The following is a 13,247-nucleotide window of genomic DNA, read 5'->3' as shown; positions in this document are numbered from 1 at the left end:
TGTGTATTATATTACACAGAGTATTCTACATAGATTTATATATCTCAACAGAACATAATGAACTTATTATAATCACTATGAACTGCCTTGCAATATCCCTTATTACAGCATTTTAATTGTTATTACATAAAATAAACAAATGAATTATTTTGTTTTTATATAGCATTGACAAAAATTAAAGGGACAGTCTACTCCAGATTTTTTTATTGTTTTAAAAAATATACAATCCCTTTATTACCCATTCCCCAGTTTTGCATGACCAACACAGTTATATTAATATACTTTTTACCTCTGTGATTACCTTGTATCTAAGCCTCTGCAGAATGCTCAGTTCTTTTGACAGACGTGCATTTTAACCAGTGCTGACTCATAAGTAACTCCACGGGAGTAAGCACAATGTTATCTATATGGTATACATGAACTAGTGCTGTCTAGCTGTAAAAAACGGTAAAAATGCAGATAAGAGACGGCCTTCAAGGGCTTAGAAATTAACATATGAGGCTACCTAGGTTTAGCCTTCAACAAAGAATACCAAAGAACAAAGCAAATTTGCTGATAAAAGTAAATTGGAAAGTTGTTTAAAATTGTATGCCCTATCTGAATCATGAAATTTTAATTTTGACTTTACTGTCCCTTTAATATTTATATTAGAGTTTTCTCTACCACAATGTGTAAACGTCTTTTTAATACATTACACAAATTACATCACTATATAAATCTATACATCTAACAGTTCAAATGTGAAGCCAGCACCTTAATTCATTTTGTGATGCCAGTTGGAACTGGGCAGCTGTTCCATCGTGATACAATAATTAGCGCACAGCACCACTTTTCTTCATGTAAATTCTTTATAAATTTAAATCTAGGTTGCTGAGGTTTATAGGTGCATATAATTACATTTAATACACATGGATAGTGTACACACAGCTTTACATGATACAGATCTATAACGTCCCAGAGGAGTAATGGGACTGTATAGATGCCCACAGTTTGTGTTTTTATAAACGCTATAGTGGGTGCAATGTATTATCAGCCAGTTTGTGGTATAATAATAATATGCTATGATTCTTTAGAGCCTTATTCATTTTAAATGCACATATACTGCTTCTGATTGGCTCATCCACTTAGGAGTGTCACTGCATTGCACCTGCGAGAGCAACTTTAGCTATGTTGAACCCCTTAAGAGAAGTTAAACATACATTCAGAAACATTGCATTCCTTTAAAAATAAAATGCTGTAATCCAGAAAAAAAGAATTGTATTATTACATTAGGACATGATAGTCCTACCTGCCACAACAGGCTGGGGTGTCTGTCAAATTAAATCTTATGCACACTCACATCATTGTACCGTTCTGATGTCAAAGTTTTTTATGATTAGTTTATAAGCGTACTAAACGATTTAATGCGTGCATTTTTATTTAAAAAAAGAACAATTTCCTATTAAAGATATACAATTTTTATATGTATGTGTGTATCGTTATACATTTTACATTCCTATGTTATTCACATAGAATTTTTTTTTTTATTAGTAAATATATATTTCTTTATACATCTGTTAATGTAAAATAGATATCTATACCTATATGTCTATACTAATAGATAATAACTAAATATATACATATATATATATATATATGTGTGTTTGTTTACATTAAAAATAACATTGTTCTGTAAGTGAAGAACATTGGAATGCAAAGTCGGAAGTTTGTGCGTGCCGGGTTTAGTTTTAGCACAAACTTTTTTATTTAACTGGTAATACGAGTGGAACCCGATGCGCGCAAAAAGATTTTTTCTAGCGCAGTTTGCGCTCGAATGGTAGATCTAATTAGCGTGCCACTTGTAATCTGGCCCATAGTGTCTCTCTTGTAATCTGGCCTGTAGTGTCTCTCTTTACATATGCTGTTTGAATTGTTAGCAGATAATGTGCTTACTAGAGCAGCCACCCACTCATGTTGATAAACAAATATACAGATTACAGATATTTTTTTGGTCTCCATATGCCTTTTGTGAGCATAAAAAAGCCAGAAAACCTCAGGCAACATTTTTAGACGACCAATCCAGTACTGTATTATTTTTTTTGAGTTTTTATATATCTATATTTATCTATCTGGGTCCATAATACCACATATAAAATAAAACTGCAACAATTGTTTGTTTTGTTTGTTTTTAAAGGGCACCAAACTTTTGTTATTGAATTAGCAAATATATTAAATACTCCTATGTCCTTGCAATTTACAGATATTTGTTAAATGAACTAGATAATATATTTTTCATGCAGAGAAAGTAAAAAAATCCAAGATTTCATAACTACTGATTTTTTATTTTATTTAAAAAACAAACAGATTTGTTGTGAAATATACTAGTATAGCAGTTTAATACAGGCTTCCCCCCAAAAAAAATCTATGCTCAAATTGTTTAATGAAGTGATAGAACTATGAGATTTTGTGGGATATACCATATCAAAATATATTGTACTAGTCCCATATCACACACAATCACAAAGAGCTTGTAATGTTTTTATCAGGTTGATATATATATATATATATATATATATATATATATATATATATATATATATATATATATATATAAAAGAAAACATTAATAGGCAGCCACAAGCTTTAATATGTTAGCTCGGTTTTATATCTTTTTATCTAAAAAAAAATACGGAAAAAAAAAATATTTTTTTATATTAAACAACAGCAATTCACTATTAAAACTTCATGGTTTCTATGCAAATTTATTACATACTTTTTAAAATTGTCAAATTATTTATTTCAGGTCCTGTTCTCTTGACCTTCAAATATAGAAAATGTAATATAAACATGCTGTGTATCTCCTGCTAACGTGCACACTCAGCCATATATATTATACACATATTCTATATTTCCACTATGCTGTTTTTGGTTAGAAAGAAATTGAAATGAATAATAAATAGATTAGTTTATATATAAATATATACACATATATACACACACTTTATATATATATATATATATATAGAGAGAGAGAGAGAGAGAGAGAGAGAGAGAGAGAGAGAGAGAGAGAGAGAGAGAGAGAGAGAGAGAGAATTGCGGTAAGTAGTATTCCCTTTTACTGCACTGGCAATGTGTTCAGACAAGCTTTTTTTTTATATATATATATATAGAGAGAGAGAGAGAGAGAGAGAGAGAGAGTATTGCAGTAAGTAGTATTCCCTTTTACTGCACTGACAATGTGTTCAGACAAGCTTTTTTTTTATATATATATATATATATATATATATATATAGAGAGAGAGAGAGTATTGCAGTAAGTAGTATTCCCTTTTACTGCACTGACAATGTGTTCAGACAAGCTTTTAAGCTCTATTTGAGGCATATTTCTCTTGTTCTTTTGGCATCTGAATAACGAGACTAACAACACGACTACTCCAGTACAATATATATCCTATCGATCTCACTATAATATTGATTTATCAGTGATACATGAGGAGTATAGATTTAACTATAACTGAAGCAATCTGTACCTATATTTTGTGAAGCCGTTGTGGCGTAGAATAGATTATTTGTCATCTTTATGATATTTGTAAGAATTGTCTGTTATTACACAATCTTTTTAGTACATTGTGTGTGTTATTTTTGCAGACAGGAATGTTTATGTAAATACACTAGTTTTTGCATTGGCTTCACTTTAATTACAACATGTAAATATAATACAGTGGTCCTTAAATTCAACCCACAAATGGCCATACAACATCCGAAAAGTAATACTTTCCCTGTATGGCCACAAGTGACCAGACCAGGTTAATTTGCTTCTGCTTAAATTAAATTAATATTTTTACTGGTCACCCCTGTATATATGTTTGGGTGTGAAGATAGGTCGACCTAAGTGGTCGTCAGATACATCATTTATGATTTTATTTATATGAATTTGCTATTTATTTTTTATTTTTTGTAATTAAAATTCTTTTATCTTCTAGAAAGTGACTGTATATACATGTAAAGCTGATCTTTACAGTGAAGAAACTTGGTTGTACATATGTTACTCTTGTGATCTGCAGTGTATGTTAATAAAATAATAGACATATACTCCTAGATGTACACCGTGCCTCCATATTATGTATGATACTAGAGCTGATAGCCAGACCTTTCACCAACAATGTGCTACCTGTATTATGTATTATTTCTTTCTTATGACACGGTGAGTCCATGGAATTATCAATTACTGTTAGGAATATCACTCCTGGCCAGCAGGAGGAGGCAAAGAGCACCACAGCAAAGCTGATAAGTATCACTTCCCTTCCCACAACCCCCAGTCATTCTCTTTGCCTGCGTTGCAAGGAGGAGGTGAAGTTTTCGGTGTCTGAAAAGAAGTTTACTTCAATCAAGATTTTATTATTTTAAAGCAGAGTAGGTTTGCTTTGATCTTCTTTTTTTATTTTATTTTTATGTAAATTTTTAATTATTTCCAGATCTCAGGGTACATACATCAGCACACCATATGTCGCAAAGTACAAAAAGAAAATAAATCATGTATAGATTTTACAAACATCCTCAAACACAACAGATTAAATCATAATAAATTTAGAGCCAGAAAGGTCATTATCATTTTGTTAGATTCTACTTTAATCATCATCTGAACTTTCTATAGTGAAAGAAGAGTTGTATTTATTATCAGATACAAGAAGAGTATAATTGAGTTATATACCTTATCTTATTAGAAACAAAAAGAAAAAATAAGAGAAGAGCTACCACGCGTGTCACTCTTTTTAGTGACACAACAAAGAACTGTATAAATTCCTATATTCCTATATATCTCCTCTCCCCCCCACCCTCAGCTTACATAAGCTTACGTAGACCCCCTCTGTATTATATCCTCTACATATTTACATGTAGTAAAGGGCGCCAATAATTGGGCCTGTGTATTATTCTCATAAGTTTGTATAAAGCTGAGCCATTTATTACAATACTTTTTAATAATCTGGTCCGACCTATTAGTACTATCAAACTGTTCCATTACTGCTTGTTTTAGCATTAGATTTATCAAATTATGAATAGTGGGTTCTTTCTTATTCTTCCAATTTTTAAGTATCAAATACGTTCCACCTAAGATTATAGAATTAATGAAACGTATATTAACATATCTAATAGCGTCAAAATCATCAAGAAGAAAAACATGATGTTTCTCTAACTTTATCGAAGTATGAAGAGTTTTGCTCAGCCAAAAACTAATCTGTGACCAAAATTTTAGAATTTTCGGGCAACTCCCAAAACATATGAATTAAGTCAGCATTAGAATTAGAGCAGCGAGGACACTTATTGACTGTAGTCTAAGACCATTTATTTAAAGTCGCCGGCGTACCATAGACCCTTGTAATTAGCTTACAATGGCTTTCTTTCCAGCTTGCAGCTAGTGTAGCGTTGTCTACTTTACTAATACTGCTAGTAATTTTTTTTACTATTTATTCCTGGGAGATCTGCTTGCCATCTTGTAACTAACTTTTGTAAATTTAAATCTCCCGAGCAATTTATTAACATTTTATACCAATATTTAAGAGAATGAATACCTGCATTATAGAGAATTAGACCAGAATTTATTCCTGTATGTATCCATATACGATTAGGGTTTTGAGTGATTCCCTGAAACCAATGAGACACTTGTAGGTACACGTAAAAGTCAGAGTTAGATCATTTATATTGTATTCTAAGATCAGCAAAAAGGTAGACATCTAGTGGAATCCGGCTCTTTAAATTGATATATATATTTCAAGCCATTATTAGCCCTCTTTTTAAATATCATATTGTACAAGCCCTCAGTAAAGTCTGGATTTCCAACGATTGGTAAGCGATTAGAAATCATAGGATCAGCTTCTACTAATCTACATAAAGTCTGCCTAGCTTTGATAATTGAATATATGGATATAAATTTCTTCACCTTTGTAGGCAGTTTTCTTATATGGCAATGTAAAAGTGCCTGCAGAGAGTATGGAAATATCATACTCTCCTCAGCTATTAAAAAGGCTATATAATTGCCTTCTGTGAGACAATCTAACGCAATTTTCCCAAGACAAATAATATTAAAGATATCAAGAGATGGGAGGGAACCCCCCCCCATACTTTTTGGCTGCATTAATTTATTTAGAGCTATCTTTTTCCTTCCCTTACCCCATCAAAATAATCTCAATAATTTATGTACAACCATCAAATCTTTTTTAAGCATAATAACGGGTATATTATGCATAAGATACAAAAATGTTAGCATTGATATCATTTTAATAAGATTCATTTTAGCAGTCAAAGATAATGGAAGTCTAGACCAATTCTCCAAATCTTGCTTTATCTTATTAATAACTGGGATAGAATTGATATCATACCATTGTTGGGGGTTACGGCATATATTGATACCTAGATATGTAAATTGAACATGGACTTCTTTAAAGGGTGTTTCAATTTTTCTATTCGGACAATAAAAGAACCATAAGAGCTCTGATTTAAGTGCATTGACCTAATATCCGGAAATAGAACTAAATATTCGAATCATATCTAGTAATGTAGGTAATTCAGATTTTGCATCCTTAATAAATAAAAGAAGATCATCTGCATAGAGTAATAATTTCAGTCTGGTCTTCCCTATTGAAATTCCCTCTAGTAAGGTCCTCAATTTAATAGCTAAAGGTTCTATAGCTAAATTGAACAGAAGGGGTGAAATTGGGCAGCCTTGTCTTGTCCCTTTAGTTAATTCAAAACAGGCAGTCCTTATTCCATTTATTATAATTGAAGAGGAAGCTTTTCTATAAAGTATTTTGATAAAATTAAGGAACTGATTTTTAAATCCAAAATACTCCATAGCGGTAAACAAGTGATCCCATATTATTGAGTCAAAAGCCTTTTGTGCATCAATAGATAGTATTGCCGCATCACACAGAGCATCTCTCTTCCGCTCTCTCTTACCAAGGTTACCACAATAGTCCAGAGCTAAAAATACATTCCTTAGATTAGCAGAAGGATTTCTATTTGGAATAAATCGAGTTTGATATGTATGTATCAATGGTTCAATGATTTTTTTGAGCCGGTTAGCTAAATTACCTGTCAGTAATTTATAGTTATTATAATTTAAGTAATGAGATGGGCCTATATGAATCCATAGACTCAGGAATTTTCCCCTTTTTTCAATCAGAGTTATTACTGATTCAGCAAAATATTGAGAGGGGGTTTCTCCTTTTATAAAATATCCATTAAATAAATTCTTTAATGTTGGGGTTATATCTGCTTTTAAAATTGTATAAAATTCCCCAGGTAATAGATCTGGACCTGCTGCTTTATTAAGTTTAATAGTATCTATAGCTTGGTGCACCTCTAATGTGGAGATTGGCTCATTAATAAACATAAGATTTTCCGCATTAAGCGAGGGGAGAGAGATACTTTCCCAAAATCTATTTTTATTTATAAGATCTATATCTGAGGTAGAATGAAAAAATTAAAGAATTATTCTCTAACCTTATCGGGTTCTGTTAACAGATTACCATTCGATTTAATTCTATTGATGGATTTTTGTTTTTCTTTTAATTTTACACATTTAGCCAAAAATTTGCCTATCTTGTCTCCATATCTATAAAATCTGGCACTAAATCTAAGGTCCCATATGGTATTTTTCTGTCCGTTAATCACCTCCCATTCAGCCCGCGCTTTGGTATACTTATCCCAATTCTCTCGGTTGGGACAACCTATATATGCATTATATCTATTTTTAAGCTGATTTGAGATGGAGAGTTCTTTCTTATTAATGTGGAGCCATCTCTTTTCTTCTGGCAGAGGTTTGTGCAGAGAAGTCCTGAAACAGTAAAATCATATTATGTGCTATTTCAAAATCTTTACTTCCTCTGTAGGCTCTTAGAATAGATATCTTGTCTTGAAAATTTAAAAACTTAATTATTACAGGTCTTCTCTGCAGCATATTACCTGACACTGGTTTCTTTGTTCCTATTCTATGTGCTCTTTCTATTAGGATATTCCTATCTTGCAGTTCTATGCCTAGCTCTTGTGGTAAAGGTAGAGGCAAAAAGTAATAGATCTTGAAAATCGGCGCTGTCTGGGAAACCAATAACCCTGAGGTTGTTCCTCCGGGACCTATCGTCTAAGTCTTCAATTTTCTTACTCATATTTGTAATTTGATTACTATGTATTTGAATACACTGGTCTTGTTTAAAATACGAATCTTCTATATTAGAAATTCTATTTTCGGCCTCAGATATTCTACTCATAAATTGTTTAGTCTCCAAGGATAGTGTGGCTACATCCACCGGAAGCAATGTCGTCAAAGTGCCTTTTTGTCTTCTGGGGCTAGGAGGCCGGCATTGGCAGTAAGCAGGCACTTTATTGTCATGTGAGGGAGACTTAGAGGTTTATCGATCTCAAAACAAGGAATTAACTCTATTGGGGGCTTCAGTATTTTAAATCGTGAATGTGTTTTATTTGGAGAGCACGCTTTTTCCCAGCGAGCGCCATTTCTATGGAGCTAGTTGATGTTTCCTTCGCTCTTTATAATAAAGGTGAGCAGCATCTTTATTTTGTGACCGATGGGGTTTTTGAATACAGTGGCATCCAGGTCTGACTTGTTTTTCAAACTAAGGGCTAGATTTATCAAAGCTGAGGTGGACAGGGGCGCGTATACGAGACACTCAATGTCTCTGCTGCTTACACTACACAAGCAAAGTTGTTTCAGGGACAACAGAGCATCTTGAGACAGCGATCACAATCAAAAATCTCACATACAAATAAACTCTGATAATTTTTCAGATTCTGTGGTGTTTACCACTGAATACACTACACAATTTAATCCCATGGTCAAAATTCTTAAGAAACACATGCATCTCCTATTAGGAGACGAAATACTCAAACACTATGTTGATAAGTATAAATTTGTTCCCAAAAAACCCAGAACAATGGCACAGTCACTCTCTCCAAGTATGGTGAAAAAGAATGTACCAGAGCCAGAGTCCAGGTGGTTAACACACAAAGGGAATTACAGGTGTGGCAGTAAAAACTGCAACACTTGTGCCCTAATCCTAAAAGGCAAAACATTTACCTCTAGTGTCACCAATTTAACATTTGATATTAACTTTTATGCTAACTGTGGTAGCCAATGGGTAGTGTATTTACTAACGTGTAACCTATGTAAAAAATCAATATACAGGTCAAACATCTAGGGAACTTAGAAAAAGAGTTGGAGAGCACGTTAGGGATGTTAAAAATTATGTCAAAGAGTCTGCTGTTGCCAGTCACTTTAATGGTGTTCACTTCACCAACATAGCTGACATATCTGTGCAAGTAATAGATCTGGTCCAGGTACCTATCAGAGGGGTCAACAAACATAAAATCCTAGACAAAAGAGAATTGTTTTGGATTCTTAAATTAAAAACTAAAACACCTTTGGGCTTGAATAGAGAATTTGACATCAGTTACTTTATTGATGACTGATGTCATTTCTGCCATTTCATAATTTACATGTGCCTAATGCACATACTGTTACTCATATATAAAAAAAAAGTTTCTCTTATTCCTCACATTAGTACCCTGCCATTAATTTTATTATAATTTTTCCAAATTTAGTATACTTTTACTAGCCACTTCATGAACTTATTTCTATGCTATATCGCTTAGTAAGCTTGTTTATCTTTGTACTTTATGTCACTCACATCTCTGTGACTATATTATCATTCAGTATTGCTCTTTTATTTAAAAATTTACACTGTATGTGTTTTTAACCATTTTTTGTTTGTATGTGGACATCAAGGGGTTAACCAATCTTTGCTTTTTTGCATAAATTGACTGCCCCTTTCCTGTTCCTGCAGTCTATGATTAAGCGCCACTAGGGGGCGTAAAATGCGTAACACAGTCCTTGCTGTGTATGCCTCTTGCCTGGGAATACTACACTTTTTTACTGGAATCAATAAAATTTAAATTTTTTAATTATACACTAACTGAGCAGAGCCTGCTATTTTTTTCTCTTATCTATTGGTTACCGGCTTGATCCGCCGTTTGCTAAGGCTCTCCGGGTATGCTTGAGTAGCAGTTATTGTTTTTTATGTTAAACTGCATGCTTTGGAGTTTTTGACCGTGTTCCGGAAACCCCCCTCTGGATATAACCTACACTAACCTTTGCTATGAACCTCCTTAGAATGTAATCCTAAGAGCCCAAATGCTTGCAGATCACCTTCACAAGAGCTGACTACAATAGTGCGTCTCTAGGCAGGGCCCTCTACCCATTTGATCCCTATAATTGCTACCTTGTATACCGCCTATGTTTATAGCTCTGCGGAATCTGTTGGCGCTCTACAAATAACCAATAATAATAATCTATACACTAATAAACATTCTGCGCTGTATAATTAAACTGATTGTAAACTTTAACGAATTAATCCCCAGTCTAAAAAAAGAATCTTAAAAACGGGTACTTTAATACATTACAGTTTACAAAAACGCTTTTTCTCCAACATAGGTGTGTCCGGTCCACGGCGTCATCCTTACTTGTGGGATATTCTCTTCCCCAACAGGAAATGGCAAAGAGCCCAGCAAAGCTGGTCACATGATCCCTCTTAGGCTCCGCCTTCCCCAGTCATTCTCTTTGCCGTTGTACAGGCAACATCTCCACGGAGATGGCTTAGAGTTTTTTAGTGTTTAACTGTAGTTTTTATTATTCAATCAAGAGTTTGTTATTTTAAAATAGTGCTGGTATGTACTATTTACTCTGAAACAGAAAAGAGATGAAGATTTCTGTTTGTAAGAGGAAAATGATTTTAGCAACCGTTACTAAAATCGATGGCTGTTCCACACAGGACTGTTGAGAGGAATTAACTTCAGTTGGGGGAACAGTGAGCAGACTTTTGCTGCTTGAGGTATGACACATTCTAACAAGACGATGTAATGCTGGAAGCTGTCATTTTCCCTATGGGATCCGGTAAGCCATTTTTATTACAGAAAGAAAAAAAAGGGCTTCACAAGGGCTTTTTAAGACTGTAGACATTTTCTGGGCTAAATCGATTTATATATAAACATATTTTATACTCCATAGCCTTGAGGAATTATTTTAATCTTGGGAATTTTGTAAAATAACCGGCAGGCACTGTATTGGACACTTTATTCTCTAGGGGCTTTCCCTAATCATAGGCAGAGTCTCATTTTCGCGCCTGTATTGCGCACTTGTTTTTGAGAAGAGATACCAGGGACTGTAAAGGGGTTAAATATAAAAACGGCTCCGGTTCCGTTATTTTAAGGGTTAAAGCTTCCAAATTTGGTGTGCAATACTTTTAAGGCTTTAAGACACTGTGGTGAAATTTTGGTGTATTTTGAACAATTCCTTCATACTTTTTCGCAATTGCAGTAATAAAGTGTGTTCAGTTTAAAATTTAAAGTGACAGTAACGGTTTATTTTAAAACGTTTTTGTACTTTGTTTTCAAGTTTTTGCCTGTTTAACATGTCTGAACTACCAGATAGACTGTGTTCTGAATGTGGGGAAGCCAAGGTTCCTTCTCATTTAAATAGAAAATGATGCCCAAGATGATTCCTCAAGTGAGGGGAGTAAGCATGGTACTGCATCATCCCCTCCTTCGTCTACACCAGTCTTGCCCACACAGGAGGCCCCTAGTACATCTAGCGCGCCAATACTCCTTACTATGCAACAATTAACGGCTGTAATGGATAATTCTATCAAAAACATTTTAGCCAAAATGCCCACTTATCAGCGAAAGCGCGACTGCTCTGTTTTAGAAAATACTGAAGAGCATGAGGACGCTGATGATATTGGTTCTGAAGGGCCCCTACACCAGTCTGAGGGGGCCAGGGAGGTTTTGTCTGAGGGAGAAATTTCAGATTCAGGGAAAATTTCTCAACAAGCTGAACCTGATGTGATTACATTTAAATTTAAATTGGAACATCTCCGCGCTCTGCTTAAGGAGGTGTTATCCACTCTGGATGATTGTGAGAATTTGGTCATTCCAGAGAAACTATGTAAAATGGACAAGTTCCTAGAGGTCCCGGGCCCCCCCGAAGCTTTTCCTATACCCAAGCGGGTGGCGGACATTGTAAATAAAGAATGGGAAAGGCCCGGTATACCTTTCGTCCCTCCCCCCATATTCAAAAAATTGTTTCCTATGGTCGACCCCAGAAAGGACTTATGGCAGACAGTCCCCAAGGTCGAGGGGGCGGTTTCTACTCTAAACAAACGCACCACTATACCCATAGAAGATAGTTGTGCTTTCAAAGATCCTATGGATAAAAAATTAGAAGGTTTGCTTAAAAAGATGTTTGTTCAGCAAGGTTACCTTCTACAACCAATTTCATGCATTGTTCCTGTCACTACAGCCGCGTGTTTCTGGTTCAATGAGCTAGAAAAGGCGCTCAATAATAATTCTTCTTCTTATGAGGAGATTATGGACAGAATTCGTGCTCTCAAATTGGCTAATTCTTTCACCCTAGACGCCACTTTGCAATTGGCTAGGTTAAAATCTTGGTCAGCGGATGCGTCTTCCAAGAACAAATTGCTTAACATTCCTTTCAAGGGGAAAACGCTGTTTGGCCCTGACTTGAAAGAGATTATCTCTGATATCACTGGGGGCAAGGGCCACGCCCTTCCTCAGGATAGGTCTTTCAAGGCCAAAAATAAACCTAATTTTCGTCCCTTTCGCAGAAACGGACCAGCCCCAAGTGCTACCTCCTCTAAGCAAGAGGGTAATACTTCTCAAGCCAAGCCAGCCTGGAGACCAATGCAAAGCTGGAACAAAGGAAAGCAGGCCAAGAAACCTGCCACTGCTACCAAGACAGCATGAGATGTTGGCCCCCGATCCGGGACCGGATCTGGTGGGGGGCAGACTCTCTCTCTTCGCTCAGGCTTGGGCAAGAGATGTTCTGGATCCTTGGGCACTAGAAATAGTCTCCCAAGGTTATCTTCTGGAATTCAAGGGGCTTCCCCCAAGGGGGAGGTTCCACAGGTCTCAATTGTCTTCAGACCACATAAAAAAACAGGCATTCTTACATTGTGTAGAAGACCTGTTAAAAATGGGAGTGATTCATCCTGTTCCATTAGGAGAACAAGGGATGGGGTTCTACTCCAATCTGTTCGTAGTTCCCAAAAAAGAGGGAACATTCAGACCAATCTTAGATCTCAAGATCCTAAACAAGTTTCTCATTCGAACAATTCTTCCTTCCATCCAGGAAGGTCAATTCATGACCACGGTGGATTTAAAGGATGCGTATCTACATATTCCTAT

General features: G+C 35.1%; 1 protein-coding gene across 1 annotated transcript in view; it reads left to right on the top strand.

Moving 5' to 3' along the window:
• The window catches only part of DDRGK1 (DDRGK domain containing 1), a 455,714-nt gene that overhangs the window by 260,063 nt on the left and 182,404 nt on the right, over nucleotides 1–13,247 (top strand). The gene's annotated exons all lie outside the window — the stretch shown is intronic.

Source organism: Bombina bombina, chromosome 2 (assembly GCF_027579735.1).
Source record: "Bombina bombina isolate aBomBom1 chromosome 2, aBomBom1.pri, whole genome shotgun sequence".
NCBI classification, from domain to species: Eukaryota; Metazoa; Chordata; class Amphibia; order Anura; family Bombinatoridae; genus Bombina; species Bombina bombina.
Note: the sequence above shows the minus strand (reverse complement) of the source record. Positions and strands in the feature narration are given on the sequence as shown.